The sequence below is a fragment of the Aptenodytes forsteri genome, unplaced genomic scaffold (genome assembly GCF_000699145.1).
Source record: "Aptenodytes forsteri isolate BGI_AS27 unplaced genomic scaffold, ASM69914v1 Scaffold382, whole genome shotgun sequence".
In the NCBI taxonomy this organism is placed as follows: Eukaryota; Metazoa; Chordata; class Aves; order Sphenisciformes; family Spheniscidae; genus Aptenodytes; species Aptenodytes forsteri.
The window spans coordinates 801,497-824,390 of record NW_008794625.1 but is presented as its reverse complement, the minus strand read 5'-3'; positions in this window follow the sequence as shown (position 1 = coordinate 824,390).

Here is a 22,894-nt window from a genome sequence, read left to right as displayed (position 1 = left end):
AGTACTATGAAGAAGGAGAGTTAGAAATGTTTATTCACTGTTTTTCCCAAAATAAAACTGATATGCTGTCTGTGAATTTGTCAAGCAATAGATTTAAAACAAAAGAAACATGACTTTTTTCATGAAGTTAATAACTGTACAATGAAATTCGTAGCCATCAGATGTTTGGGGGTAAAACAGGGTCTCAAAAAGAAACTACACAAGTTTGAGGAGCGTAGTTATCGGTGACATCTAAACAAAGTGCAGACTTCATCTCTGGAAGCCCTTCATCCATTGATTTCTAGATGATGTGAGGTTACACCAGAGAACAGACTGGTCTCAACTTCTGGCTTTCTTCAAGACCATACTATTGGAAGCTGTGGAATATTGTAGGCTAGGCAGCCTTGTCATGGATGTTCATAGCTACTACCACTATTGGAGTGGCCATTGCCATTATCTTTCCTCTTATCCCAACTATACTTTGTGGGGTCTGTTGTGTTTGGTCTTGAATATATTTTCACAAGGTCTACTTTATTCTGCATCTTGTTCCTCTTGACTGCGCACCCTGCCTGGATTTGGTGCATGGAAAACCCAGCCTTTAATTGCCCTGGCTCCAGTACCACATTCAATGCCAAATATAAGTGCTAATAATAATACAAGATAGAATTCAAAATACTTACAGTTCACTAAGAGTGTTCATTTAGTGTTTGAGATGCCTTGAGAAATTCTTCAGACAAGTGCTCATTTGGAACATCAGCGCTGCCAGGCTGTAAGTCCTGTTGATCTGGTTGTTTCATGTCCTCATGCCCTGTTATCTCAACCTGAGATAACACTAGGCAAAAGGCCAGGGGCGCCATGCTTGGTGCCCCTTTTAATCTTCTCTTTTCTAGCATCTATGTAAGCTTTTCCTCCATTGTAGCTGGTCTTCAGGACTAATAGATTTATGTGGGCAAACTCTTAGGTTAACGTCTCCATTTGTAGCCAGTTTCTAGCCATAGGGAAGTAGAACAGCATTTACAAAAGATGGAGGAGTATCTCAGAATCCCAAATCACACAGACTATTTCTGTGTTTTCCCTATTATCTGTGGGTTGGCAGTCCTCAGTGATTTGGGCATCTTTTTCATACATGGTGCCATTTTGGTTGTCACTTTTCTTCCTGAACAAAGCATGAGCTGGTGACAGGCAATATCGCACTGTTGTTGTTTATAATTTGATAGGACCATATCCAGGTCATCATCTGATCTTCATAGTGCTCTATTTAGGCAGTTAGTTATTTTGGCAACATTTTCCACCAGCCCTACACAAGGGGATGACTGGTCTCACAATTCTATTGCCCTCCTGCCCCATGGGTTAAAGTATAACTATATTTTAGGCCTTTTAAATTTATAGTATATTTTCAAGTGTCTCACTTATGGTATTGAACATAACCAAAATGACATGAAAAGGGTATGATGTCTCCCAAAGAGAAGACTGAATGTACACAAATGTATGCATTGGATGTTACTTATTTATCCTTATTTATATTACATCTAAAAATGTGTAACACCTTATTTATTTTTATATCCTTTTATTTATACTTGCATTGTTTCTTTTCTGATGAAACATAGCTATAATCTCTAATATCCAGTTAGCTGGACATAGTGTTTTCTGTGCTTCTGGGTTGATGTCTCAGTCATTGACAATGTTGTCCATTACTCCAAAAAAGCAGTTTTGCTCTTCTCCTTTCTACCTAAGTAGCATACCCTCTACTGCTGCTGAGAAGCATTTCCAAAGTGATGTAATCCACTGAATTTCTTCTATCTTTTTTCCTACTGCCAGGCATTGCCTTAGTTTGAGATGGTTGCTGCAATGTTGTTGACATGTTTGGGTTAGTTTTGGTGAACTCTGTCTGTATTCTGCCTTTTTTCTTACAGTATTTTGAATTCTGTTTAGGAGATACTGTATCAGAGCTGGCTGCTTCCATAAACTCCATTCTTGGACAGCGTGAATTTCTTTATTTGGCAAATGTTCATTTCTGGGGTCTTTCCAAGAGTTTTACCCTGAATTTCAATAATTATCAGATCTTTTGTCAAGGACTCATCCCTTCCCCATAATGGGCTTCGTAGTTTATGATTAGCAAAGTCTTTTATCACCACCTTTTTCTATTTTGCTTAACATATTTTTCTTTGTTTTTCTTTATATCCTTCAGCTCAGGTCTTCTCATGCTTCTTTAATGCAATTAGTTAATAGCTAGCTTGCTCCTCTTGATTAACACAAGCACCTTAAAGCGCTTGCTATCAGAAATACAGATCAGTTCTGACTGTTCTCCCTATGGCTGTAGCCCAGGGTTTGCAGATTCTGAGCACATCTGTAAGAACATTTGCAGGCTGATTGCTCTGTCTGTCCGTGCTGGTCAGGAGCTGTGTCACTGTGGTAGCCTGAAGCCAGACCTGAAGTAGCAAGTCCTTGTTGAAACTGAAACGTACCTTCAGTCCATGCTTCTGGGCGTTCCAAAACCAACTTTTTGTTTGATGAGAGTGATTTTAAAAACAGTTGCGTCCCTTGATCATTTGTCAAGATTTTCTTTTCTGTAAACTATTTCGACGTGTAACGTGACTTTTTTGAGAATCTGAGGAATCAAGCCAGTTGATAAAAATGTTGTGTTCAGTAATAACAGTGATAATGATGGGTCCTGTGAGATGTAGCTATGGTAGCAAATATTTCCCATAAAAGGGGAGTCCAAATCTCCTATTTCTCCATGCTCAAATAGTGGTGCATCTGGCCAGATGGAGAAAGCTCAGAGCTCCGCATGCCACTGAACAGTTCTGAACACCTGGCCTCCATGTTTTGACAACAAAAATGGAGTTGAATTCTCTCAAAGGTCCAGGCCTTAGTTGCCAATTCTGAGCATTACTGAAAACCAGGTCCCTTTAATTCCACTTGCTAAAGACAACCAGAAGTTTCCTCAACACCAAATTGTCCTCAAGTCATTTTGCTGAGGATTTCCCCTGCCTTTATGCCAGAGCAACTTGTCCAGTGCATATGCATATGCTGAAGGGAGAGGACATTAAACCAAGGCACTGCCTCTTGCACTCCACTAATGCTTCTGCTTCTTCAGGCTTCTGGAAAAGAGGAGAAAAAGTTTATCTTCCATAAATATATCTTTAAGGTAATAAATGTAAGATGATAACTAGAGAAGTGAAGAGGAGGGAGCTGGTTTCTGTTGGTTTTTTCCCTCTATAGTAAGGAATTGATTCATCATAAATGAGAATTTTAATTTCTATTGTTTTATCACAAATCCTTTCCATTGCACCAAAACATGAGTTTTCTTCTAAGGCAGTTGCAATGCTTTTCTCACAGATAGATGAGGAGTTCAGTCCTGATGTGCAAGACACTTCAAAACCCCTGAATTTTGCAAGTATTGTTACTGCATCCTGTTTTCACATCAAATAGACAAAAAGCTGTTTGAAAAAGCTCTTAGCACTTTACATGAAGAGTTTTGGCAAAAGTGCTGCATATGCATTTGGCTCTGACAATCAATCTGGTTTTATGCAGGCATTTAGCCGTTATCTTTTAATTTTGAAGTACTTTCTCTTTTAATTCTGATGGTCCACAGTTAACTTTGCCAGTAGGGGTTTTCTCCTAGCACCACCATATATTTTGTACAGGGTGCAGAAAGCCAAGTTATTCTCTTAACACATTTGTTTAGGCTTTATAGTATACTAATATTACATTTTTGATGTTTGTAAGACTTTTTCATTTTTGGAAGCTATCACTGCATTTGATTTTAATTTTGCTCTGCTTTTTGCACTCTACTATAGATTAATGTAGTGTTTAAAAGAGACGGCAACCTACTTTAATGACATTCTTAAGTCTCAGGCCAGATTAATTATAGCATAGTAACATTTTTGCCTTAGTAACAGCTGAAGTGGGTTGTGTCAACAAGATGGAATTTGACTCACTTAGGCTGTAGCACCCCTTTCTAGGACTGCATGTAAATGATTACAGTTACAGAGAACATGTGGACAGTGAGTGTGTATTACTGTGAACTCGGCAGTGGATGAAAAACATCTGCTTTATTAAGCATCCCTTTAGAGACAACCATCCAAGATAGGCCTTTTGAAATCAGCATTCTTGATTTTTTTGTATCAGCCAAGGTAAGCATAACCTTAACCTTCCCAAGAAACCATTTCTAGGTGTGATGCTGACAGGGATTGTGAACCTTAAAGACCGGGTATTACATTATCTGTTTATAGCACATGCATACAATCAGTTCTCTAAATTCATGATCTACCATGAAAACATCAGAGTGCTCTGGGCAGCCATGTTTTTACATAACTGCTGGAAGCATGTGTTCTGGAACTAACTAGACCTTTGAGAAGGCACTCAGACTATGTGTGATGGTGTGCACTGGGCCTACCATGACTAATGTGTAGAGTTTGCCCCTAACTGTATGCAAGCTGTGGGCTCAAAGCTCCTGAAACTTCATGGGAAGCATTCTGTAATGAAGCACCTCTCCATGAGAACTGAATGAGGGGAAAGCTAACCTGGATGGTTACATTCAAAGAACTAGTCTGAAGTCAGGGATTGCCACCTTTTCTCAAAGATGTATGTATTTTGTGGAGAGGTGGCTTCATGTTTGTCATGTGTGTGCTGTGACTCATGTTTGTTTTTTTAACGTGCTTCTTGGCTTGCTTACCCAGTCTTCAAATGCCAGTGCAGGTGAGCAAACAAGCTCTGTACTATGGGCTGAACATGAGCCCTGTACCTGCATTCGTGCGGGATTTGGTTGGAACCAATAATTTCTGCCTCTCAGCAGGACTGAGGAACCTGAGGTTCAACAAACACCATCTGCGACAACCTGGTTCCTAGTCAGTGCAGAGCACAGTCAGGAATGGCCTTGCATATCTGCTTGCAAAAGATAATGGAAACATATTCCACCTTTTATAGCATCTCTCAGTATCATACCTTGGGTCTTCACTCCCAAGAAAGAAAGTAGTATTTATTTATCACCAGTGATCAATCTTTAGCATACATAAAGGGATTTTCAGAAGTATTTGGAAGCTAATGGGAGAAACCGAAACACTTCTAAAAATTTCTTTGGGTGTATGTCTGTACCTAGAAACCTGAAACTTGAAAGCATCTTCAAGCATTAAAGCACTGTTACACCTGTTATCTTAATTGACTTTCTAAAACACTCCAGAGTGTGTGAACTTCAATTCCTGGTGCTCCAGCATTGAAATGAAACACAGTCTCCCCTTCTTGGTTCTTTGCACCAGTTTTGGTATTAATAATTTTGTAGTTCTAAACTTAACACAGTCTAGTCAATCCAAACGCCAATAGATCTGAGCCTTTGAATACTGTTTTTTATTAGGTATTCTGCCATGGATTAAAATAAGATTAAATGCCAGTGACACTAAAGTCCAATTTAAATCAGCTTTCAAAACCAATAATAGGTTTCACTGAAAATCGCAAAGCCTGGTGAGAAAATACTTGTGATTTACCAACAATGTAAATCCCTGGCACCCTATCACTGTTAACAGAAGATCCTGTTCGAGGACATTGCAAAATGATCCTACTTGTTTACATTTCTTATTAAAAACAACTGATAGAATGAATTTGAAATTTATCTTGCATGTTAAGGACAAGCCTCAACAATGTCAGCATGTTCTCACGTTTAAACTTTTGTGAAAAAATAGATAGAAAAATAATATGAACTTCTAATACAGAAAGTATTTCAGCTTGCATATTCAGATGAAATTCTCCTTGATACCAACTGTGAGACTGGAGTGTATACTTGGTGGCAATTACTCATACATAATTCACCTGATGCCAGTAAGATTTGTGCACATGGAAAAAGGCCGTAGTCCTTCAGAACTCTTAAGAGCATGTTTAATTTAGCACTGAACTGACTGCTCAATGCTAAACGCACGCTTAGATGCTCTGCTGCAGTCAAGTACTGAGCAGAAACCAGCTCTGCTGTAGAACTCAGTAAATAATGAACTCTTGCTCCAGATTAATATAGAGATTTTTCACTTAAAGCCAAAGTCTATCTGGGCTGGCCCAGCTTTCACACTTTTCTTTGCAGATAGATACTTCTACTGTGACATTTCTGGTGGCAAAGCATAACATTGCTGCGAATGCTAAAATATCTTTAGCTGCTTTGAAGCAGAGATTTGTAATATTTTAATGGTGGATATTACCAAGAAACAGAAGCTGAAGTGGAAGGTCCAGGCTGAGGCTGTCCTACGAGAACAGTTGATCTTATGAAATATTTTTACTAATACGATTCTGAGTCTCATGAGAACTGCACATAGTTAAGTTCTAAGCTAATAAGGAAGTGATTATTCTTAAGATACGAGTAAAATCTATTCAGGGCTAGATATTTCTAGAAGCCTGAGGAGAAGCTGTGTTTGTTGCTTGTGGTACCAATTGCAGGGAATGTCTCTGAGCCAGCTTTCTTTAAATCTGGGTTTTCAGCGGAAGTTAACAGTGAACAATGGCATCTGAATAGTTTCTGTGCCACACACTAAAGGCCAAACTCTCTGATGGTACAAACTGGCACAGCTTTACTCAAGTCTCTCTAGCTCTAATTTAAAATTTGCTTCAGCAAGAGTATTAGAACTGGCCTTTTTTTGCCACAGTTGAGCCCAAGGAAAGAGCTCATGAATCACAGAAAAATAACATTTCTGTTTAAGGTTTCCATTTCTTTTAAATAGAAAAAGCTCTTTGGGGAGATACAGAAATAAAGGCAGAATAAAAGACCCTCAGGTTCAAAATCCAAAAATCTTGCTCTCAGCCACAGAAAAGGAAAGCTGCCCCCATGCTTGTATTTTCAGTATCAGTGTGTGAAGTGTTTCAGTGGCTATTTGAGGCATAGCCAGTATAACTTTGCTAGATACCTGAGAATAAAACAGGCCTGGGTTTTCTGCGGGAGTGCTACAAGTGAGTGACAGGAACACGTGGCTGTAACCCTAAACAGTATTGTGAAGGACTTTATCCAGAAGCCAAGTTTACAGATTTTGCAAAGACATTAAACAAACACTGTAACTTTTAACATAAACACAATTAACTAACATAAATATTTATGCAATTTTCTTTTCATTTCACTCAATGCATATACTGCACATGAATCAGAGTTTACCCTTAAACAGTTAGCTTTAGGATACTACTATCATTCTTATCAATAATTAAACTTTTCTGGAGCAGATAACTTCCTTGCTTAGCACAAAGACATCTCCTGAACTTAGTACCTGCTCCAAAGGATTTCAGGATTTGTTCAACTTCTGAGTCTGATGAGCTGTTAGGTACAGACAGCTCCCTTCAAGGTTCAGATAGACAGGAATTTTTTTTTTTCTCGCCATGCTGAACCTCCAAATATTCCAACAGGGTAACAGAAATCTTTCAATGTGAAAGTAAGTAAGGACTGAGTAATGGATATAGAAATTTCTCTCTTAAACCAGCATACAGCATTACCATAACAGCATTAATGTAGCATTACTATAATCCCTATTGTATTAGTAAGAGGTCTTGCTGTGAGAAACAGTTTACTTGTACAGTCAGCTAGAGACTGCACACTTGAAGAGTGTACAGTCTAAACACAATAGGTGACCAAAGTAACTACTGCTGTCCCAACAATATGGAGTCATAGTCAGCCCCACTGAATTCAATGAAGATTTTCAAGTTGCATATCACTCCTACATGTGACTTACCAAGATTGCAGAGCTGGAACTGAGCCTTGTAAAGTGAAGTTTTATCTGGGGAAGATAAGCATCTCCCCCAGAAAATATTCCTTACTTGATAAACCTTTTTGAATTTAGTCCAACAAAAAGCAAAATGTTTTACGGATGTAGAAACTAAGGCACAGATTTTATACAAGTCAATCAGTCCCATAAAAAACCACCAGTTAATAACCACAGTGGCTTGTGTATATACCAGCATGATGAGGAGAAATCTAAAATAATTCAAGAATATCTGGAATTCCCCTCTTTATCCTACACCTATCAGAGATGTCATTTCTTTGCTTTTCCTCTTTCCTTACCCTGCCATGCAAAGTGGATATTTCAATTAATTCTATTATGAAGAGAGTTCTCTTTTTCTTTTTACGTACTGCATCATTATTGAGTGTCTCTGGATACTCTAGTGTATTATGGCTTTGCCTTCATCAGAAAAAGCCTCACTGCTGAAGAATGACAGAGAAAGAATGGAAGTCACTGGCAAAGCATAAAAGACAAACAAGCATCCTACCCAATGTGCCCTTACATGGATCCAATAGCCAATTGTCCTTAAATAGCACTATACATGGAGAGTTTCAAATGTTTTCCAGTCAATAGCTCATTAGCCCTGAAACTGATTCCACAGAGAATGTAGGATCTCTCCACAGCAGGTAAATACGATGATAGTCATCTCATAGGAGATTTAAACCAGATAACTTCAGGCTGTCTGGACTCAGATCACTCCAGAATTGAGGGACAAAGCTGATGAGGAGCTGACATTCAGCTTTTGCAACTGTTCATAAGCTGTCTATCTTTGGTTGCATTCTCCATCACCTGCTATCAAGGAATTGAACATCTTTACTAAACCCAAAAAAGCAGAGTTAGAAGAATGTTTTTTTGGTCATTCTAGCATTCAAGAGTAAGGAATTGTCAGAATTAAGCTTGCCTCTATGACTTTTAATCATCCCACTCTATATATACATTCTTACACTGTTTTAAATTACCTGATTTCATACTATTTTTCCCATAGGACCCTTACATTGTTCAGGGGAAAGCCTGGAGCCGTGTGGGATGACCCAGGCTGATGAATCAGAACCAATGTTGTCTCTAGACGTTCTTTGTTGCATCAACTGGAGGACGTATAGTGAAGAGGTAAAAGAAATCAGATGATAGAAAATCTAGAACTGTTACTATCTTTCATCATATTAACACCCACAAGGGTCATCAGCAGACTACAAAATAAATTCAACCAAGCCAAAAATTGCTTTTTATGAAGATCAATATTTAAAGATAAAGTTCACCCCAGGTCATTTTTGTGATTGCATAAACAACAGTAAAACTATTTTCAAACTATGGAAAACTAAAAAATGTTCCAAGCCCTGGAAACTTAAAACTGCTTGTATGACTCAACCTTATTCACACATGTACACAGAAAGAGTCTTTTTGGCCCCAAATGAAGCATATGTCTTTTCAGGCTGATTAATGGATTTGGGGGTGTTTCTTGGAAGATTGTGTGCTGGATATTAATAGGCTTAGGCTAAGAAACTCTCTTTCATCTTAGATATGTATATGGCCTACATTGTAATGATAGCTGAGGCTTTGTTGTACACATCCTTGCAATCCTAAAGAAATGAACATCACCTCCATTTAACAAAAAGCATCAAGAGTCTAAATGACTCTTCCAAGTTCACCCTGGAAGTCAATGTCAGACCAGGATGTGGAACCAAGTCTTCCAATTCACTGGCTGATGCCCCAGACAAGGAAATACTAATCTTCATTAATTACTAACGGAATTAGAAAATTCCTAAGACATACTGTGGTTTCCTTACATAGGTTATATTCTAAATGATTTAGTAATACCTTGTCCCCTATATCAACAATTAGTAAAGAATTATTAGAGGATCTCAATAAAGGTGGCAGGATGTTAACCTGATACTGTCATTGTAACATTCATATTCATATAATGAAGGTGACAACATTCAGACAACTTGACACATCAAGTTGCTGGAATTGCATGTCCTTTTACAGAGTGTCTATAGGAGTAGCCTTGCTAAACAAAAAAGACTTCTGTACATGCTGCTGCAAAGAATGTGGAGAAATAGAGTTCTGCTGTTGTCTAAGGGCTCAGAAAAAGCCGGGAATCGGAAACTCTTGAGCAGTTACGCTGATTCTGTAATAACAGGTTGATGAGAACTTGCTTTGTCCAAATCATGTTTTCTGTGCTGTTGTTTCTCCACTCTTCTAAGATGGGTGGCTTGCTTATTAGCATAATATACTAAGTGGTCTCTTCCCCAGGGTGCTGAAGAGAGGAAAGAGTAGATGTAGTGCTGAGAATCCACATAGGCTGTTTACTCCGAACATCAGGGTGACCAAAGTTCATGAAGAGGAAGAGTTTTCTGCCCTCATTCACGTCTAAACTGCTGGAGGTGTAGGTAAAAAGGAGTTATTGAACTCAAAGAAGCAGGAAGGTGGCAATGTCACAAGACCCATTTTTCAAGGACTCTCATAGAAAACATGTGAAAAGTGTCCCCACTTGTTTTAACTTGTGCTGAATGCTTGTGCCACCTCCCAGGTGAAATAAAAGATCAGCTGTATTGGATGAGAACAGAAGTCCAGTTAGCCCACTTTTCTGTCTTAAATACTACAGAAATCCCGGGGAAAAGGATGAGAACAGAGCAAGCATATACTTATCTTTTGTATCTTTGTTTATCTTTTCTATCTTCTTCTGCAAGATACTTTTTTGAGTCAAAGGCATAGGATATCAAGGGGAATGCAGCTGATTCAACCTCTTCCCCCTGATCTGAGCAGACTTTGATTAAGCTGGCGTATACGTCCCTGGTTCACCAATGGAATTAATCACTTGTGCATAAAATAGTGAGAGTTTATATGAATAATAAAAAAAGTCCAATCTCATTCCTCAACTTCATTACATTGGCAGTAGTATTGTACAACATTTAAAATCCATGTTCCTTATTTACAGTGATAATCTCCAGGAGTTACGTTATGGTTCCATGAATTTACTCATGTGGTATCTTGTGTCTTGTCAAACTTATCAAAATAAATTAAATACAGAAGCCTTATGATACACTCAAATGAAGTCAATAGTCTTATCTGGTCCCATAATTCTTAATACAGAGGCAAGGACTGAGTAGGAAAAGGGCTATCGATGTGGAAGCTGTTTTGGAAAAAAAGGAGAAAATAAATAGAAACAATTTTTGTGGTTGTACTGATTCTCTTGTTTTCTGAGAGACTGCCAAATCAAATTTGAAGATAGTCAGAGCTTAAGAACAGTCTTTGGGAGCTTGTTGAAGTCTACCATTTCTTTAGGTGACTAAGTATGGACATGAGTTCTTAAAGAGAGGATAAACATTCTCTTTTAATATGTATATCTACTTATTCATTCCAATTAAGAGTTTGGTGAAAGATATGAAGAAAATGTGTACTTCTTCTGTATTAATAATATCAAGCAGTGACCTAGGAAAAACCAGCATACAAAGCCCATTTACATAGTGGAAGTTTTTCTGTGGGTTTCAAATATTACTAGCTCAGGCATATATTGAAGTAATGAGGAATTATAATAGAAATAGAAATGAATCAGAATATGTATATTCCTCAAGACCTTGTTTACTCTCCATAAGGATGTTTAAAAAGAGTTCTAACATAGACACAATTAAATTAGCTTTATCTTTGCAATCTATTGTGTTTAAACAGGCTATTTTTGTTGCAGAAGAATATTAGAGTACTTTGTGCAGTGTGACTGGAAAAAAATTATTTAAGAAACATATTTGAAAAGCTGGAAATATGCAAGATCCCTTAACCGTGGTTGGTTTCGAGTATCTTACTAGAATTTTCAAGATAGCATCTGACTGGATGCAAATCAGGAAATGAAACTTTGTGGCATCACTTTATGTTTCTGAGGCAAAACATAGACATGAATTTGATCTACCAGTGTGACTGTAAACTGCTGTCTTCACACACCCTACAGTTTATTAATCCATGGGTGATACTTAGCTGGACTACACACCTGCTCCAAGAGCTGTGTTTACAGTAATAATCATTTGAAGCTATCTTCAACTCCTTGGGTAAATTCTGCCAAGCAATTTCAGGTTATTAAACTGATGTACCCAGTTTATATAGACCAACATAACATCTATATTTGCTTTCTGAACATCTTCGGATGTCGTGAAATACCTATGTTTTAATTTCCTTCTGCTGTATTTCCTTGTTCTTTCCATATAGGACGGATTCAGCATATCATATCTGTGAAGGCTGGATTTCTTATTATTACAGAAATATACCCAAAACATCACAAGGTTTTGTAGTCACCAGGCAGTATGTTTAGAATCAGAGAAATGACTGAGAAACAATGTAGAGAATGATGAGAAATATAAGGAATATCTATTTTTAGAAGCTAAAATATATTTGTATTTAATTACACTGTGTTTCTATCTTGTGCAATACATATTCCCTCCAAACATGAAAAGAAACAAGCTGGAGTACATTTAAATGTGGTCATCTGCTGTGAATGTTTTAGGCAACTAACTTCTGCCATTATGATTACTTTCCATTCTCACATGCCATTTAATATTGCAGGAAGCAAAATAGTTCTGTGTGGTTGTAGTCTATCCAATATCAGTGTGTTACTGCGAAGCTAAAATCTCATCTAAGCCAGAAATGTAAATCTGCCAGACCTCCCAAGAATACTGAAAGCTTCTTTTTCTCTCTCTGTTCTTTAAAGGGTGAAAGAGATAACATCACTTCTTTTGTATCTGGGAAATCATTCCTTCTGCTTATTCCTAAAAAGTTGTCCCTCTTTCAGCTCCTTCTTCAAAGGAGGATTGCTTTTCTGAACCCTCTTGGCTCCTTTTGATTTATCCTTTCATAGCTAAATAAAAATTAAGGTGTGCAGACACAGAAATTATGCAGGGTCCTGTCATTTTACCTGGTAGGGTCCTGTCATTTTATCTGGAGTCTTTTAAAAAACTGTTTTCAGCTAGTGACCTTTTAAATTCCATTTATTAGTGAGGAAATGAAAATGTCTGAAGGTTTGGGGTTTTGCATTTTTTTTAGTAAATATCATATGCTCCTCACTTTACCTAGGTGATGTTATCCTGTTCAGCTTATAGAGTTAAATTAGGAAAGGCTGGGAAGAAGACAAAGCATGGCAACGAAAAGATCACATCATAAAGTATGCTTAGATGCTTGGGGAACTGTGTCTAACCAAGCTAGCAAGGCTTGTGATGCTTGAACCGGAGTCCATGAGCAAAGAAAATGCAAAAACATTAAAGATACTGTCCTAGGAAAGAAGAGAAAAGAAAGAACATCCCAAAGGAACGCCAGGAGCATGCTACAGTACAATAGTTTGCATCTTCACAGAAGCTTTAGCATAGGCACTGTAGCTTATCAAAGAATGCAAAGAAAGATTAAGGTCTAGTTTAGCACAGTCCGCATGCACAGTTGTGTAAGGGATGAGGCCCAGGTGACTGTACTGTGAGCCCAGACAATGGCCCGAGAGAAGGCTCCAGAAGTAGTAAGAGGCAGTCACGGGGAGGGGCCTGGTGTCACTTCCGTTGACTGACTGGTGTCTCAACCACTCCTGGAACTGGGGCGAGAGAAGGTTCCAGAAGTTCAGGGACTGGGGCCAATAAATAGCGGCACGTGGGAGCCTCTGGGTGTTCTCTACACTGATGCCCCTGTTGGCAGGTCTGATGGTGGGTCCAGGACTGGCGCTCCCTCGCTCCCTCGCTCCCTCGCTCCCTCGCTCCCTCGCTCCCTCGCTCCCTCGCTCCCTCGCTCCCTCGCTCCCTCTCTTTCTTTGCCCTTAATGCTGCTAAGTAACGCAAGGCCTACCTCAACTTCTCATAAAGCCGCTTAGCTTATGTGACATATTAATATGTAGAGCGTTGATGCTTACAGAGTGTTTGTTTCATCAAAGTTGATGTTTGTGTATGGACCTTGAGTGTTATCTCACCTTAATCCACACCAAGGGGATTTGCAGACCTTCGTCACTCTCCCCTTCTCGTAGGTGGGGCGTGACAACTTGTGTTGTTTTAATCTTTTGCTGTGTATCTTTGGGTGAATAAACAAGGTGAATAAATAGGGAAGAAGCTATTTCTCAGTCATTTTAGTAGGCTTCCAATCACAGAGTTCCTGCACAGCTTACAGCCGTGTGTGTCAGGTACATAGAGCTGCCACTGCAGAACAAATGAGCCATTTGGTAAAGGCCACAGAAGCTATGCTCTGAGGATGCACTTGACACAGACTGGAGGAGATCTCAAGCTTACCATGGTGGCTGTGCTAATATTATCTCTGTAAGGGCCAGCGAAGATTTTTTTCTAAGAAAGATGATAAAACTTCCAATGATATCTATTATTTCTTTGTAATTCTTTAGAGAATATTTAGACTTGAGTATGGACAGCCACAGCATTAAGGTGCCTAAGCGAACTCTGTGAAGAGAGTTTTAAGATATCAGGAATAAAAAGACCAACTTGCTCCCAAGAACCTGTGGTCGAGTTTCTTAAGTATATTCTGATGCAAGGCATAAACTGGCTCTGAGTATGCAGTGATTCATCACTGCTGCCATTTGGAAGAGCAGTCTATACAGGCTGGGGGCTTGCCAGTGTAATTGCTGTGTTTAATGCAGTGGTTCTGTGAACCAGTGGGGCAAATTAATGTCTTCTGTGATAATTCCATTAAAGACTTACTATTTTGATAAATCATGGGAGGCAAAGGTCATGATCTCCTGGGAACTTTGATTTCGAGCTATTTTGCTCAGGATTTCTATATTTAACTTCACTGTTGGGTTACTACAGACATTTGCATTGCCTCTCTCTCAAGTTTTGTCCTTCTCTTACCAAAGATTCTTGAAAACATCTTGGTTACTTATTTTAAAATATTTAATCCAGAGAATTAGCTTCTCTAATATGTTTTACCTGATCAGTATATATTAGGGAGAAAATATGAACTGGAGCAAAAATTCTTTGAGCTCTTTAGGTATGTTTTACCTACTCGGAATGTTTAATATAAAGATACTACTGAGAACTGAAGGGTTAGCTTAGTAAATGTCATTGGTGAAAACTTGGCAATCATGTTTAGTTAAATAACTATCTGAGAAATCTGTGTTGGAGGAATATCACCTAAAATTTGTCATTTGAGTAATTTATTTATTATGCACAAAATATAAGCAACTAAGTTTCTTTTATGATGGTGATTGCTGATCTTCAGAATACAAGCACTAGTTATTCACTGAGCGTTGGGATAATTCAGAGGTAATTCTTGGGAGTTACCTCTACTTCTAGAAGTTGATCCTTTCCCAGACAGCTGTTCTGTTATGACAGTACAAAGCCTGTGTCTGCCTGGAGGGCATGTGATTTAAGATGACATTTCCCTATACCATGGTATATATTTGATGGTTAATCCATCAGAAGAAAACATGCTTGGTTGGAGAGTGCTAGGACTCTGTTATGAGGTGAACTTTCATTTGAGTGCATAACCCTAGCAAAACATCCTACCACTGCTCAACAAAGCAGTGCTGACAAGAAGAGAAAAAGCAGCTTGTTGGTATAGGTTATTCTATTCACAGCATTGGAAAAGTTGTATCAGCAAATATATATTTTATAATGTCGTAAGTTGCATCTCCCTTAAGGGTGCAAATGCACTTTCGTTTTGAGCTCGAGCTGTTCTATGTGGGCCAGCATCATGGAAGGCAACGCAAGGAGCTGGCTGGACCCTCTTCTTTTTCCTCTGACCTTAAGGGCAAGGACTTGTGTGTCTAAATCAGAGGAGGATGAGCATGACCCCCTCTCAGGCAGCACTGCTCTGGTAATGAGGAGACAGAAGCACAGGAGGAACACGTTTGGCAATCTGGGATCTGCTTGTAGGAATAAAAATGCCATTTTAACAGTTTAAAACTACATGAGACTGCATCCAACACAGCCCTGTCCCTGGGGACTGACCAGGACAGTTTTAGCCCTTTTAAGAACAAAGAAAGCAGAGGCCTTGCTGCAAGAGCTCAGTGCCCTTTCACAGAGTTCCTAGCAAAGGAATGACTTTTTATTTATTTTTTTTATGTCTTCAGCTAAGCTTTGATGAGAGGTTCCTTAACTCTTCTGTAAAGGCTAAGTTTCCTGTCTGAGATAATATTTAAGATGAAGACTGACTCCTTCTCCTGTTTCCTTCCTACAGACCAAAAGGAGACTCTTTCAAAGCATACAGCCTTTAATCTGGAGGCAAATACATGACCAGTTTGTAGCCCTCATCTCTTCTACGATGACTAGTGTTGCTGCTTGCAGGTAACAGGTTTTTCTCTCATTTAATCCTTTATACCCCTTTCCTTCACTTGTATTGTGCCACAGATGAATTAGACCCTTTTTATGCTGCGCTTCTGCTTGTGTATCATCATGCCATTGTGGATAAGTAAACATATATTTAAGCCAATAAATTAGCATTACTTCAGCAATGCCTTTTTTTATTCAGCATGGCAGCAATCTTACAGCACGTTCAATTTTAAATGAAAGGGTGTTTCATTACCAGCCTTTAGATATGTAGGATCAAATTTCACACAAATATGCTTTTATTTATTTATAACTTTATTATTACATTACTTCTACTACTACTACTATTGATGATAATAATAATAATATTATTATTCTTCATTCAATGTGGATTTCAACGTATAAGTCACTAGAGAGCTTTTCCACTAAAAAGCCAATTCAATGGTTGCTGCAAATAGTGGAAAAAAATACTTAAGACTTCAGAGGATGCTGGGCTAAGCCTTTATTGGTCATATTCTTTGTATTAACCAGCTGTGAAATAATACACATTCTCTAACAGCATGATATCCATGTGAGAGGCTTTATAGTCTGACGAATAATCATTATCATCCTGTTTATTGGCCAAATATTAGGTTGATAGCCTGTAATTAAATAAGGACAGAGGAAAAAAACCCACTAATTTAATGTAGACAGATATCCCTTCCCCTCCTGCATGCTGACTAACGTGTTGTTCATTGGGCCATTGATTAAAAAACACTTTTTTCCCCTCCCATGTGGCTTGTAATGTTTCTTTTCTGGTTATTGCTTTGTCTTGAAGTTGTGAAAGCTGGAAATTTATTTATATGAGTTAGTATCAATGTGAATTATACATGTCAAATTATAACTTTGAAATGACTTGGTATATTATTTACACTTTTTAAAAATTGTGCTCCTTCACCTGTAGACTTAGTAAAATACACAGATGTTTTGGATAAGTGTATTTTACTGTCTCTTCTGCCCTCTTATGGAACTGATCATACACATTAAGGACTTAATCCAACTCCCATTCAGTGGGACATTTGCCACTGATTTCAGTAGCAGTTGGATCAGGCTCTTCATTTGGAGGAAATGGATGGCAAATACCTTATAAAGAGATGTTTTGAACAGGTGAATAAGGTAGAAACAAATGAGTGGAAGAATAGGAGTGGCCAGCTGTTGTTCTTAACACCTGAATAAGAACAAACAAGTACAATTTACATGTGCATCATCACAGGTATATGCATTAGAAGGCTCCAGGGCTGGGATTATTTCTACATATTCCTAAATATTTTTTTTTTACAAGTTGCTGTAGGTTACTCTGACTGTCTTCATTTATGGAAACAGATGTTTCTTTGTGTCACTGTTTACGAGAGTTTGGTCATGGAGTTCAGGTCCCATGTAACTGCAAGTTTTGTAAGTGCTAAAAGCAGCAGTATTGTTTCTCTTTGCTTGTTGTTCTGTGAAATATGCTTCCCTTCCTCCTCAGTCCCAATTTACAAAGTGAAAACTGAGTAAATTTGTTGTTGTTTGAGCAGCTGCTTCTGTTCAGATTCACCTGCTTGTTAGAAGATGGAGATTCCAAAGGTTCCATTGCTTTCTAAAAATATGCAGGCTCCTGATGCTCACGCTCTCTCTTGCATGTTTTCCAGTTACTTCCTTCCCAGCTATTTTCCTCTACCTTCTAGAGCTTACCTGTGGCAAATCTGTGGGGGGAAGGCTTTAGTCAGGCAGGGCAAAATTACCTGAGTAACTCCAGTGGAAAAATAATGCCGTATAGAAAATATCTTCTTGACATTTTCCTTCATTAATCATACTTACATAAAAAATTGTTCTTGTGAAATACATACTGTACAACTAAATCTTTATTTTGAAAGTCGCTTTTTTTGTTTCCATGAAGGACCTGTCCAATTGGAGAGATCCATTTCTAAGAAAAATTGTAATGAAATTTTGAGCACAAATTTGTCTCTCCTTTTGTTTGCATATATTTGAAAGCTCATTGAAACTTACAGTGTGGGTCGTATCACTGAAAAACAGTGATACATGTAAAATCGTGGCCTGTCAATGAGGAATAAATGTAGTAGAAGCATCCCTGCAAAATCCCCCAGAGGAGGGAGGAAAGTCCGGTGTTAATCACGGGAAGAGACAATGCTGTAGAATCTATAATAGATTAAACTGTAAAACTTGATAGATACCTACAGAAGTTATGCCAAATATTTATAAAATATAATAGAGTTGGTACTTTTCCAAAGCATGTTTTAAGCGTCTCTTAGATTTCTGTTGCAGGGTTGGTATAAATTCTTTGCACTACAGAATGCCTTAAAGTGGATGATTTCTTGTTAAATTTTGTAAGACTAACAGAGAACTGGTTGTTGTTACACATTCATATTGTGTTGTCTAAAACAGAATGTAGAAGATCATCTTTTTTGGACAGAAATTATAGACTTACAAATCATTAGATAGCTGCTTAACACTAGTCATGCAACTAGTTTGAGTTCAGCAGAACTGTTTATAATAAGTGCTGAGTTAAGTATGTGCAGAAGTTTTTGCAAGATCAGCACCTAAGATTTTTAAGACATCTGCATAGAGCCAGATAATCTTACAAAGAGGTCAGTAAAATTAGTTCTGTGAATACAGCCGTAAATCTGTGGTGGTTTCCTGTATATCATATCACAATAGCTTTGATTAACCACAAATCCCTGTAATAACATTTCTGTTCTCCCGAATCCTTGTTCCACCCGAACATATATGATCCATTTTACCAGAACTATTTCTGAACTGTACATTTTTCTTTCTGATCGCTCTATCCATTTCCCTGGTTTGGTGCACATAGAGCTTATAGGAGTGACAGATGTGAAGATTTCTTTAAAAGGAAGGTGTGTTCATTTCTTATATGTTCAGAGAGGCGAGAATATTATTCTTTCTTTAGTAAATAACATTACATTAAAAAGACACCTGACTCCTATCACTGATTTCTCATGCTCGTGGTAACAGCATCATAAGGCCTCACATGCTGGCTATCGATGCAAGCCTGAGGGACACTGGTGCAAATGGGAGCAAGAAAAGTGAATTGTTTCTCTAGTGCAATATACTGTTGATCCTTCTAGAACATTTTCAGTTGTTTTCTGTGTGCACGAGATATAGAAAATGAAAGCATGAAATGAAAATACTCTGTTTGGAAAAGCTGAGCATTCTGTTTGATAAACAGGACTAAAGCATTCATAAGACTTGAACATTTCCTTTTTGGGTCAATGCCTTGTCATTTTCTTCCTTGGGCTAAAATTTCAGCATATTCTCAGGCATTCAAATCATGACCTGAACTCACATATGAAGAATGAGAGGATGAGTCTGATAGTGTGGTCATTCTGTTTCCTCTGTCTACCTGTCTTGTTACACAGGTGTGTCCTCCACTTTTGTATGCTGGTCCTTCCAGCAAAAGACCAACACACATCAGGTGTTTTGCTCCCTTTCCTTCTTCTACAGGAGACAGAGGTTAGTCGCTCAAAAACTGCTGAGGTTCAGATGCCAACCCTAATTCCCATATTTGATAATGTCATGGAAGCAAAAACAGTCAAACACAGATTGTCCTCATCCCTCCCTTCATCCCACTACACTCCCTCCTCTTCATACTCGTTCAAAACTTTTGGCAATGGCCCTATCCAGATTTGGAGATCGAGAGAAGACAGACAGAAAACTATGTCAGTTACTAAAGGCATTTTATCCCCTGTGGATCTTTGGCTGCAGAAGACACTGTGAAAAGGAGCCAGGGCTTCGATTACAAAGGGTAGGTCAGAGCAAGGCAGTGTTGTGTCCCCCATCCTCTGTACTTCGCGTGGCACAGTACTGTGGGTTCCTGCTCCCTTCTGTGATGGGGTTAAGCCCCCCACTCTTACAGGAGCTTGAGCCAAAGAAAGGCCCAGACCTGTAGCAGCAATTTTGTTTCAGAACAGGATTTAATGTAGTAGCTGAAACTCATACCTCTTATTCTATTCTTCTCATGAGATCCTAATTTACAGCCACTTTTTCACAGGACCCACTGTTTTGGGGATATTTTGATGTACACATCATGGTCAACAGGCTGCCCAGACAGTCCAGTCTGGGACCTACCAAAGTCAGTGGGAAGGATACCTTGAGCTCTTACTTTGGTTTCTACCACTTCCATCTGCACCAGTTAGTAGCTTACACTGACAAGGGTCCTATTGTCTTCTGGGGGCAATTAGTAAAATGCCATCTTGTTCAGCATGACTAGAAAAGAGTCTCGATATTTGACGTTTAGCTAATTGGAAAGAAGTGGGGTGGAGAAAGGGGAGAGGAGAACTACAAAGGACTTCTATTAATGGATTCAAAGTAAAGATCTCCTTCTCTGAAGTCATTCTGTAGCACAAAAATAGCAGTGAGGTCCTAAACTGGTGAGCATCGGCAATAGGTCTTTAGAAACCGATGGAAGCTATGTGCACAGCTAGGCTGACTTGGATGATCTGAGTGAGTAGCTGTGGTATGATTCTAAGCTTTGCAATAAGCAGACTGCAGTAGGATGGCTTTATTACAGACATTTTATCTAGATGAAACTAAATTGGTATTTACCAAATGTAAACAAGTGCATGATATGAACAGCATATAGTTTATGTAATTAAAGATTGGTACAGAATGCCACTTAGAAACTTACGTTATTTTCATTGATGCTCTTTCTGAAGTGAAATTGAGCTGACCAGTCTCCCAAAATTTAGACACACACAAATTTGTTGTCATTTATGGATATTAAATTATGCATATTATATTATGAACAAATCATCTTACCCCTATGGGCATTATTTTATTAGCTTCCCTTAGTTAGAAACCTTTTTACAGTCATATTATGCAGCAGATTAAGCGTTCATCCTTACTGCCTACTTTCAAAGCAGTCTGTCAGTTGTGATCAGACATGCTGTATGCTACAAAGCACAAAACTCGACCTGATGCCTTCTAACCGGGAAAGCAGTCGGCAGGAAGTTCCAGCTGAGGTTCACAGTTCCAAAGTCCACAACCTTCTAATATTTTCAAGGTTTCATGTGTTTTACACAGGTCAACACATGGTCTGCTTCTCTTAAAAGTTCACCAACAGTTTAGTAACATTGTGAGCTCCAGGGTTAGGAGAGAGAGAAAAGTACATTTATGTAAAATACCTATTGTTATTGTAATTTTTATAGCCTAGACATTTCAGTAAAATCTCACAAGGGATCAGATTCTCAGCTGTGAGAAATACACGGGGTTCCCTTCGAGTCAGTGAAACAGTTAATTTACATCAGGTGAGGATCTGACCTAAATTTGTTTCAACTCTGATTTACCAGTGCATATGCTGCATTACTCTCACATATGGAATCCTATCACTGCTGTATCAAAGATGTAATTAAAAACCTGCCATAACAAATGTGCACTATGCCCTACCAAGTTCTTGTGCTGACAAACTGCCAGAGGGGAAGAGTTTGATCTTTTACTCAATGTGGCTTGCCTGTGGTCCTAAAGGTTTTATCAAAGAACTTGAGAGAAGCAAGCCATGATGGAGTAGTAGGGAGAGGCAGCTTCAAGTAATCGGTTGCCAGGCTATCCGGCCTTCCTGAGTACAACTTGCATGCTGTTGTAGCACCAAGCAAAAGATAGGCAGAGCAAAACACTGAGCACAGTTTGTTTTATGGTGATAGCAGTTCCTTTCTACTAAGAATGTGAGTAGCAGAGTTCTGCACCAGCTGGTACTTCTGGGTGGTCTTCAAGGCTAACTTCAAATACAGGCCAGTGCAGTAAAACAGCATGGAAGTGTCAAAGACATAAGTAACTCCGGTAAGGTCCTTATCAGCAGACAGACCTCCATTTTTTGACCAGCTACACACTGCGAAGGAGCATAACAAGCCACCATTCCTGCCTAAAAATCCTAAGGCAAGGATGCGTATAAAGAAATAGAGTATGCAGGGTGTTTCTTTGAATAAATGAGTTCTCAGACTGAGTGCCAAAAAGTAATGATCAAATGCTAATAAGTATCTTCATCTACTTCCCAAATTCATTAATCTCTTATGAAAACATAGCTGATAAAAACATGCTGGACTTGAGTGGTGGCAGGCCAGAGGATGGTCATAGAAATTGTTTACATATATGAAACATCCAATTCATTTCTTCAGTTCTTTTTTGTTTGTATTCCTGTAAAAGTTTTCAGTATATCTCTTAATGCCGCCACTCAAAATAAATTCCTATATAACCATTATTCACATTATTTAATAAACAAAGCTGAAACCAAACCTAATCAGAATAAGTATAAAAGAACCCTTAATGTTAACATGCAGGACATCATGATTCCCAAATGGCTACTTTAACAAAATTGTAAGAAACAGTTTTGCCTAAGGACTATATCCAGAGTCCCCAGAAATCAATGGGAATATTTTTAAGATTCACTGGGATTTACATCAGACCATAAATGAGCAGCATACTTTGTAAAACATATCAGTTATTTACAGCAGGCAGAAACCCTTGTTTTCTTTGCATGGAACTAATATATTGTTTCAAAAGCACATGGAAGAAGATGGCTGCCTCTTTGTTTAGAAAATTTGTAAAGCTTTAAATCAGTTTTCAACTGATTTTATTCGTGAGGAACTGGGCATATATGAGTAAAATCATTAAAAAAATTCACCACTGATTTAAATAGCCACAAAATAAAATATTATATTGGGGATAGATATCTGAAGTGATACTAAAGATAAAATGCTTCCATTCAAAGAAGGTATATAAAAATCTGAAAGTTTTATCATTTATGTTGCTGCTATTGCTTCATAATCATTCAACTTAAAAAGAAATGTTATTTTAAATAATATTGCATTAATTTTAATAATTGCAGAACTTAAAAGGTATCCAGATCTCTTTCTGCACTAAAGCTAATACAAAAAAAAAAAAAAAAAAAAAAAAACTGGG